The 10,948-nt window shown below is 42.0% G+C and overlaps 1 pseudogene; it reads right to left on the minus strand.

Annotated features, from left to right (window-relative positions):
• LOC120036621 overlaps positions 1 to 10,635 on the minus strand; it is a 37,338-nt pseudogene extending 26,703 nt beyond the window's left edge.
• Between the last annotated feature and the right edge of the window lie 313 nt (positions 10,636 to 10,948).

Raw genomic sequence — 10,948 nt, forward strand, 5'->3', positions numbered from 1 at the left:
GATGACCTGGTGTATTCTCATGGTGGAGGGCACCGCTTTTATGGGTCTTGGCATCATCTCCATCGCACGTTCAACATCGGCACTCTTCACACAGAACAGCTTCACTGACGTGTTTGTCTGATGGAGGCCTTGTAAAGCTCCTGTGCATCACTGATATCACGGCCCTTAGCCACCAACCTGTCTGCCGTTCTCTTCAACGTTCATGATGTGGACTTAGTGGTCAAGTTCCTCAGTGCTCCTTTCCTCTCCTTGCTTCTTTTGTATGCTGTTCTCCACTGTTTACGCTTCTGATGCTGGTCTGTCTCACTTAATAAATCAATTATCTTTTCTTTTTCCCCCTGAATCAACATTCCTTTTCCTTTTCCATCTCTCTCTCTCAAAGTACTGTTCCCTTTTTACTGGGTCAGCATTGTGACGTGCTAGACACTGCCTTTGTCGTTCTGCTGCTGATGTGGGTGCCATCATTCCCTAGATGTTTCAATGGAATAACGTTAAACAAAGATTCTTAGAATATATACATGTATACACTATAATCATTGAGTAATTTAGGATCCAGAGCAACTTAAAGGAACAACTGAAGAGTCTTGCCCAACTCTCCTACCACCAGGCTACCTGCCATAAAATATATTTTCTGTTCACATGGAACACGTTACAGCATGTTTCATAAGTGAATATAAACAATATATAATGTATAATATATTCAATTATTAATTTGTTTAGATGCAATATTCATAAATAAAGTAAATAACTCAACCCTGTCACAGATTTACAACCCGTTACATGTAGACTGAGGGACAGAGCTAAATTGTGTAAATTTAATCAATAATCATGCATTTATTTGATAAAAAATACTTTCTCAACAAAATAACACAAATTTATGTTTGCATTAAATTATGTGCACATTTTAATATTAATTTCCCAAGTAAAAATGTATTGAAACGCCTGGGGGACATGACACAATTCTTGGTGTCAGTTAAAAAAATATGATTTTGTAATAATAAAGTTTAAATTAATTCTATATTTATTTCAATTCATTATACTGGACATTTCAATTTATAATCAAAATCAGTCAGTGGGACTGAAATATTACCAGAGCTCAAGAATGACCCAAATACTGTTAGAATAGAAATAGTTTTCTCTGTCTGTTATTTATTCACATCTAAATGTGGCCATAAAACTCCCTTAAAGTGGAGGTAGCTAAATGTAACCACATGTAACATATGGATCTGCATTAGTATAGCATCACAAGTCCCAATGCAAAGTTCCACCTCTCTTTTCTAGTACATAAAACCGATCAGAATTCCAAAGAATGCCGAAGTCATGTCAGAATGTTTTTTTACAGGCTGTGAAGTAATATGGAGGACCCGGCTAGCCAGCCTATTCCCTACAATGTAAACTCTGACAGAAACATCTTCAAATAGATCACTTCAAATTAAACCAAATCGTGTGCACTCATGACTAGTGGTTTCAATAACATTTTCAGCCAACTTACAAGCAAATACTTTATGAATTGACAGTTACAGATAAGCTTGCAAGGTTGCTAGGCAACTAGCCTGCTAATGTTAGCCCTACCAGGCCTACCTACTTCAGCAAATTTGGAGAGGACAGCATTCGAAAAGTATTCAGACGCCTTGACTTTTTCCAATTTTTGTTACGTTACAGCCTCAAATTTTGTTACGTTACAGCCTTTTTCTAAAATTGATAAAAATATGTTTTTCCGTCATCACAATACCCCATAATGACATCACAATACCCCATAATGACAAAGCAAAAACAGGTTTTTAGAAATTTGAACTGAAAAACTACATTTACATAAGTATTCAGACCCTTTACTCAGTACTTTGTTGAAGCACCTTTGTCAGTGATTACAGCCTCGAGCCTTCTTGGATATGACGACACAAGCTTGGCACACCTGTATTTGGGTAGCTTCTCCCATTCTTCTCCGCAGATCCTCTCAAACTCTGTCAGGTTGGTTTGGGAACGTTGCTGCACAGCTATTTTCAGGTCTCTCCAGAGATGTTCGATCAGGTTTAAGACCGGGCTCTGGCTGGGCCACTCAAGGACATTCAGAGACTTGTCCTGAAGCCACTCCTGCGTTATCTTGGCTGTGTGCTTAGGGTCATTGTCCTGTTGGAAGGTGAACCTTAGCCCCAGTCTGAGGTCCTGAGGTCTCTGGAGGAGGTTTTCATCAAGGATCTCTCTGTACTTTGCTCTGTTCATCTTTGCCTCAATTGTGACTAGCCTCCCAGTCCCTGCCGCTGAAAAACATCCTCACAGCATGATTCTGCAACCACAATGCTTCACCGTAGGGAGGGTGCCAGGTTTCCTCCAGACGTCACGCTTGGCATTCAGGCCATTGTTCAATCTTGACTTCATCAGACCAGAGAATCTTGTTTCTCATGGCCTGAGAATCTTTTGGTTGCCTTTTGGCAAACTCTAAGTGAGCTGTCATGTGCCTTTTACTGAGGAGTGGCTTCCGTCTGGCCACTCTACAATAAAGGCCAGACTGGCAGAGTGCTGCAGAGGTGGTTGTCCTTCTGGAAGGTTCTTCCATCTCCACAGATATGACCAGCCTTTCAAAGCACTTCATGGCTACAGACGTGAGTGCTATGGGTCGGTAGTCATTTAGGTAGGTTACCTTGGTGTTCTTTGGGCACAGGGACTACGGTGGTCTGCTTGAAACATGTTGGTATTACAGACTCAGACAGGGAGAGGTTGAACATGTCAGTGAAGACACTTGCCAGTTGGTCAGCGCATGCTCAGAGTACACGTCCTAGTAATCCGTCTGGCCCTGCGTTGTGATCTAGGGACCAATGCCAAACCTTTTCAGTCTCCTGAGGGGGAATAGGTTTTGTCGTGCCCTCTTTATATAGCCAAATTATTTTTCACTCTGGAAGCTCCGGTAAACATTGGTTGTAGTGCACTGCTGCCACCACCAGGCCTGGAGTCCATTTTGACTTTGTTGATAGCGAGCTGTGTTAGCTAGCTGTGCGGCTAAAGACGTAGCAGCTAGCTAACTGGCTACCGATCAACCTAGTGTGTGTATTGAACATTCATATTGGACTGTAGCAGCTAGCTAACTGGCTACTGATCAACCTAGAGTGTATTGAACATTCATATTGGACTGTAGCAGCTAGCTAACTGGCTACCGATCAACCTATTGTGTGTATTGAACATTCATATTGGACTGTAGCAGCTAGCTAACTGGCTACCGATCAACCTATTGTGTGTATTGAACATTCATATAGGACTGTAGCAGCTAGCTATCTGGCTACCGATCAACCTATTGTGTGTGTTGAACATTCATATTGGACTGTAGCAGCTAGCTAACTGGCTACTGATCAACCTATTGTGTGTATTGAACATTCATATTGGACTGTAGCAGCTAGCTAACTGGCTACCGATCAACCTATTGTGTGTATTGAACATTCATATTGGACAACCTTACCTATATAGTAGCACCACCAACCATCAGCCCATTAATAATCCTATTCATTTCAAGCCACACTAAGATGTCACCATACTATTCTTTTGAAGCCCCACTATGTAAGACATAAATCATCAGAGTGGGCCTCCAACTTAAAAGTAAACAATGGAGCAAATGCATCACATGTGAATATCACTTGATTATCAGAGGGGTGTATTATGACATCAGATAGAACTACTCAGACATTCCAAATATCACTTGATTATCAGAGGGGTGTATTATGACATCAGAACTACTCAGACATTCCAAATCAGGCTTCATCCATATCATGAAGGTGGATATTGATCCAACCATTTCAAAAGTAATGACCGGGCTGATGGAAACAGGATATGCCTGTACACTTTTATAAATGCCGACAGACGATTTGTTAGTTCGTTTGACATGGTGGGGTCTTTTTGTGTCAGTGAAAATGTATAAACGAGAAATGGCAGCATTAATCCTTTATGCGCAAATATTGATTTAATAACGATCATATTAGTTAACTTGGAGTCAACGCGATATGTTGTGTGTGTAACAGTATAACTTTAAACCGTCCCCTCGCCCCGACACGGGCGCGAACCAGGGACCTTCTGCACACATCAACAACAGTCACCCACGAAGCGTCGTTACCCATCGCTCCACAAAACCCGCGGCCCTTGCAGAGCAAGGGGCAACACTACTTCTAGGTTTCAGAGCAAGTGACGTAACTGATTGAAATGCTAGTAGCGCGTACCCGCTAACTAGCTAGCCATTTCACATCCGTTACATGTGGTCCTCCCTCTACGACTTGGGAACCCATGCAGTTTATTAGGCTACAGATGAAATAAGTTATGAACTTCACAGGGTGGTGAAACTGCATGTGATGAGCTTGATGCTCCTTTCCAATACATTTTGATGGTCTTACTCTGGTGACATGATGATCGATGCTTGGTTACCATTTGACAAATAAAATAATATCTCTCTTATCCATAATACTCTCATCATGTAGGTAGCCTACCAACACTGTATCTGTGTGCTGCAGGATACAGTGCACGAGACAAGAGCACGTTTTCTATTTTAAGCAAGTTTTTAAAACCATCAGTGGAGTTGAAAATGTGATGGAAACCAATTTAACTTGTATTTTTCATTCGGTACATGGGAATTTAACAGGAAACGTTATTCTTCTTTATTTTGTTGTGCACTATGGAAATCTGGCACAAATTGCATGGAAACTTTGCTACTAAGGTGGATATTGATCCAACACCACGTATTCAAACCAGCCCACTGGGAACAGATGTGTTGACCGTCTAGTTTCTCTTTACATTTCTCTGAGTCGTCAACTAAAGTGAATTCAACATGAAATCAACACAAAATGTCACCTGTCATTGGATTTAGGTTGCCAGTTCGGTGAAAAATAAAAAAATACCTGATGTTCATGGCTTTTTACATATCGAATCAGTTTTCCACATTAATCAAACATCATCACATAGATTTGTTTTGTTGAAATGACGTGGAAACAAAGTTTATTCAACCAGTGGGAGGCTTGTAAATGCCCCCAGGAAAGGAAAACAAAGAACTCTTCATTGAGACAATGATAAACAGCAATCTGTGGGAGAGTTGTGGTGGATATTATAAAATAAGGATCTGCTGGAGTCCAAGTCAAACCAAGATTCTTTATTTCTGAGCTCAGAGAGAATAACAGTTACACAGCGCAGTGTAGACAGTCTTAATTCCTGAAGCATTGGGTGATGAGCACATATCTTTATAGTTTCCTGTTCCTGGGAGGGACTTTATTCATACAAGGATGCAGGTGCAAACTGGTTTGCAACGCAGGATGATACTCCCAAGAACAGGAGATTATAATAGGTCAGTTTCACAAGGTTAGTCTGTGGTGGTTAATTTCTGTATTACCAAATGAGGAGAGACAAACTTCACACACCAATCAGAGTTATACTTAAACTACATTTTTAATAATAAGATCTTTGCAATGACTTTCAACAATTCACTATTTCTAATGAACCGTTGAGAGTGGCAACACAATGGCTACTGAGATCTTTTATAGCAAAGATCCACTCCCTAGTCGACATAACAAACCACAGATATTAGGAACAGTTCACAAAGTGAGACTTTATAATGAGAAAGGAGTATCCCGTAGCCAGATAGCATTCGCTATATTTTATCATTCAGTTTGGTCCCTAAGACGAGGTTCTAATCTCTTTCCTGGTACTTCATAGCACAAAAACACCAACTCATCCAATGGCATAACTCAATTGTCAACTCTAGATACTCCCATCTCAAGTAAAACCCCTTCTTGACCCCACTCCTGGACAAGCTCACTGAGGGGAGTGAGCCTCTAGGTCATACACTATCCCAGGATAAGTGCAACATCAGAGAGGACATACAATGGTTCCAGACACTGCCATACACCTCCCCCCAATGCCAAAGGAGGGAGTGACTTGCGCACAGACATTGTGGAAACCAGTAATTGGTTCCCCATTAATCACACCATCCCTTTACATAGTTTAACAGATACATTCACATATGAAGACAATGTTCCCTCCTGTCCTCTTCCCTTCCTCTTCCCTTCCTGATATTCTGCATAGCACCAGGGACATGTGAAAGACAAGCCTGACCTCTCCCCTCTCTGGGCCCCAGATGACTGAGCCCCAGCTGAGGGAAGAAGTGCAACTGCCATCACCAGAGTCCAAAGGGATACATTCTAATAACAAGTATATCACCTCAGCATATTATGCAGATAAGAGATCTTAATTATCTATGTTACCCAACTAATTCTGATTCATCCACCACAAGTCACATACTCAGATATATGGACACATACAATTAACATTTTGCATTACAGAGTCTGTGAACATTTTCATTTCATTAAATCATCAGTGGGCCAACAATGTAAATGTACACAACGGAACAAATGCATCACATCCAAATAACACTTGATTATCTGTAGTGCTGGAGGAATGACACCCAGATAAACACACACAGTGTCAGAGTTTAAAAAAGGACCATTTAAAACAGAAGGAATCTGACCTACTCTATATTCAAACTCCATATTAAATTCATGTTTAATATGCAAATATAACATACAAATATATGTTTTAGTATACTTTGTACAATTCAAGTTCATATGGTAAAAACAGGTAATCATTATCAGTCAACAATATAAGACAGCGAGTCCCCTGTGTGTATTCTCTCATGCCGGTTGAAAAACTCTTTCCACACTGGGAGCAGTGGTAAGGCTTCTCCCCCGTGTGTATTCTCTCATGCCGTTTCAGATCCGCAGGCCAGTTGAAACCCTTTCCACACTGGGAGCAATGGTACGGCTTCTCCCCTGTGTGTATTCCTTCATGCCGTTTCAGCTTCGCCGCCTCTCTGAAACCCTTTCCACACTGGGAGCAGTGTTAAGGCTTCTCCCGTGTGTGTAATCTCTCATGCCGTTTCAGATCCGCAGGCCGGCTGAAACCCTTTCCACACTGGGGGCAGTGGTAAGGCTTCTCCCCTGTGTGTATTCCTTCATGCCGTTTCAGCTTCGCCCCAGTGGTAAGGCTTCTCCCCTGTGTGTATTCTCTCATGCTGTTTCAGATGCGCAGGCCGGTTGAAACACTTTCCACACTGGGAGCAATGGTAAGGCTTCTCCCCTGTGTGTATTCCTTCATGCCGTTTCAGCTTCGCCGCCTCTCTGAAACCCTTTCCACACTGGGAGCAGTGGTAAGGCTTCTCCAATGTGTGTATTCTCTCATGCCGTTTCAGCTTCGCAGGCCGGTTGAAACCCTTTCCACACTGGGGGCAGTGGTAAGGCTTCTCCCCTGTGTGTATTCTCTCGTGACGTTTCAGCTCCCCTGACCGGGCTGAAAAACTTTCCACACTGGGAGCAGTGGTAAGGGTTCTCACCTGTGTGTATTCTCTCGTGTTCTTTCAGGTTCCCTAACTGGTTAAAACACTTTCCACACTGGGAGCAGTGGTAAGGCTTCTCACCTGTGTGTATTCTCTCGTGTTCTTTCAGGTTCCCTAACTGGTTAAAACACTTTCCACACTGGGAGCAGTGGTAAGGCTTCTCACCTGTGTGTATTCTCTCGTGTTCTTTCAGGTTCCCTAACTGGTTAAAACACTTTCCACACTGGGAGCAGTGGTAAGGCTTCTCCCCTGTGTGTATTCTCTCATGTTGTTTCAGATTCCCTAACTTGTTAAAACACTTTCCACACTGGGAGCAGTTGTACGGCTTCTCCCCTGTGTGTATTCTCTCATGGTTTTTCAGGTACCCTAAATTGTTAAAACTCTTTCCGCACTGGGAGCAGTGGTAAGGCTTCTCCCCTGTGTGTATTCTCTCATGCCATTTCAGCTCCCCCGGCCGGTTGAAACCCTTTCCACACTGGGAGCAATGGTAATGCTTCTCCCCTGTGTGCATTCTCTCATGCCATTTCAGCTCCCCCGGCTGGTTGAAACACTTTCCACACTGGGAGCAATGGTAAGGCTTCTCCCCTGTGTGTATTCCTTCATGCCGTTTCAGCTTCGCCGCCTCTCTGAAACCCTTTCCACACTGGGAGCAGTGGTAAGGCTTCTCCCGTGTGTGTATTCTCTCATGCCGTTTCAGATCCGCAGGCCGGCTGAAACCCTTTCCACACTGGGAGCAGTGTAAGGCTTCTCCCCTGTGTGGATTCTCTCATGTTTTTTTCAGGTGTGCTATAAATTTAAAACACTTTCCACACTGGGGGCAGTGGTAAGGCTTCTCCCCTGTGTGGATTCTCTCATGTTTTTTCAGGTGTGCTATAAATTTAAAACCCTTTCCACACTGGGGGCAGTGGTAAGGCTTCTCCCCTGTGTGTATTCCTTCATGCCGTTTCAGCTTCGCCGCCTCGCTGAAACCCTTTCCACATTGGGAGCAGTGGTAAGGCTTCTCCCGTGTGTGTATTCTCTCATGCCGTTTCAGGTCCCATAACCGGTTACAACCCTTTCTAGAGTGGGAGCACTGGTGTCGTCTTGCTGGTTTGGACGTCCCTGGCTCTGGTTCCTCTGAGTCTGGTCTTTCTCCTGCCAAAGACAGTGTTTAAAAAAAAAAATAGAGACCTGAATGAAACCTCCACATGATAAAACAACCTTGCTACGAGGGTAAATCCTGAATCAGATCTCTCAATAACCTGAGGCCAGTTTTAACAATCTTTGTGTGATTTTAAAACAAATGTTGTAGAGCATCCTGGTAATTACTGATATGTTTACATTACTTATTTTATTCATCCTGTTTTACAAGTCAGAACACAAAAAACTAGACAGTTCTATGACACTAACATCGCTGGATTCCTATCAGCAGGTGGTTCTAAATATATAACCTTCATAGTTGTATGATACAGAATGTGACCTATGTGACCTACAAACTTCCTTAAACATAAAATAACTAAATAGGTAATTTTGTGTGATAATCCAAAACTGGTTTTTACGTCGAAGACACAAAGCACATCAGTAACATCTCCCCGTTGTTGAAAGGGTTCGACACATGATGTTTAAATGGACCAATTTCTTATTTAGACGTTCACAGATTTCCAATATTTTGACTATCGCCGATGTCATATTTTGGGTAAAGTAATATTTTGGGTAGATGTTCCTAAAACTGACAGTTGATACAATTAACAAAAATATAAACTCAACATGTAAAGTGTTGGATGTTTAATTCCCAACTCATCCCAAACCATCTCAATTTGGTTGAGGTCGGGGGATTGAGTAGGCCAGGTCATCTGATGCAGCACTCCATCACTCTCCTTCTTGGTCAAATAGCTCTTACACAGCCTGGAGGTGTGTTGACCAAGGTCATTGTCCTGTTGAAAAATAAATGATAGTGGGACTAAGCCCAAACCAGATGGGATGGCGTATCGCTGCAGAATGATGTGGTAGCCATGCTGGTTAAGTGTGACTTGAATAAATAAATCACTGACATTGTCAACAGCAAAGCAACCGCACACCATCACATCTCCTCCTCCATGCTTCACGGTGGGAACCACACATACGGAGATCATCTGTTCATCTACTCCGCGTCTCACAAAGACATGACGCTCGGAACCAAAAATCTCAAATTTGGACTCATCAGACCCAAGGACAGATATCCACCGGTCTAATGTCCATTGCTCGTGTTTCTTGGCACAAGCAAGTCTCTTCTTATTGGTGTCCTTTTGTAGTGGTTCCTTTGCAGCAATTCGACCATGAAGGCCTAATTCACGCAGTCTCCTCTGAACCGATGATGTTGAGATGTCTGTTGCTTGAACTTTGTGAAGCGTTTATTTGGGCTGCAATTTCTAAGGCTGGTAACTCTAATGAACTTATGCATCAGAAGTAACTCTGGGCTTTCCATTCCTGTGATGGTCCTAAAAGTAATGGACTGTTGTTTCTCTTTGCTTATTTGAGCTGTTCTTGACATAATATGGACTTCGTCTTTTACCCAACAGGGCTATTTTCTGTATACCACCCCTACCTTGTCACAACACAACTGATTGGCTCAAACACATTAAAATCTGTTATGGCTAGGGGTTCCACTAGCGGAACGTTTCGACAACATCCGGTGAAATTGCAGAGCGCAAAATATATATTTTTTTTATTAGAAATATTTAACTTTCATGCATTCACAAGTGCAATACACCAAATTAAAGCCTAACTTCTTGTTAATCTAGCCACCGTGTCAAATTTCAAAAAGGCTTTACGGGGAAAGCAAACCATGCTATTATCTGAGGACAGCACCCCATCAAACAAACACATTACAAAATCATATTTCAACCCGCCAGGCGTGAAACAAAACTCAGAAATAACTATATAATTCATGCCTTACTTTTGAAGAGCTTCTTCTGTTGGAACTCCAATATGTCCCATAAACATCACAAATGGTCCTTTTGTTCGATTAATTCCGTCGTTATATCTCCAAAATGTCCTTTTATTTGGAACACCGGTTCCAACTCGCCCAACATGAATACAAAATATCTAATAAGTTACCTGTAAACGCTGTCCAAACATTTCAAACAACTTTCCTAATCACACTTCAGGTATTTTAAAAGGTAAATAATCAATAAAATTTAAGACGGGATAAACTGTGTTCAATACAGGATAAAAACAACGTGAAGCGTGTGACCTGGAGCGCACATCAAAACATTAGAGAGCACTAGGATGGACCCTCGTTCTGAATCGCCGTACTTCTTCATTTCTCTTAAGAAAAACATCAACCAATTTCTAAAGACTGTTGACATCTACTGGAAGCAATAGGAACTGCAACCAAGTGCCACAGAAAAGTGCCACACAAAACCAATTGAAAACAGAGTCAACTCAACAACAACAAAAAATCCTCCTAGATGGTTTGTACTCGGGGTTTCACCTGCCAAATAAGTTCTGTTATACTCACATACATTATTTTAACAGTTTTAGAAACTTTAGAGTGTTTTCTATCCAAATCTACCAATTATATGCATATCCTAGCTTCTGGGCCTGAGTAGCAGGCAGTTTACTTTGGGAACGCTT

Source organism: Salvelinus namaycush, unplaced genomic scaffold, assembly GCF_016432855.1.
Source record: "Salvelinus namaycush isolate Seneca unplaced genomic scaffold, SaNama_1.0 Scaffold14, whole genome shotgun sequence".
NCBI classification, from domain to species: Eukaryota; Metazoa; Chordata; class Actinopteri; order Salmoniformes; family Salmonidae; genus Salvelinus; species Salvelinus namaycush.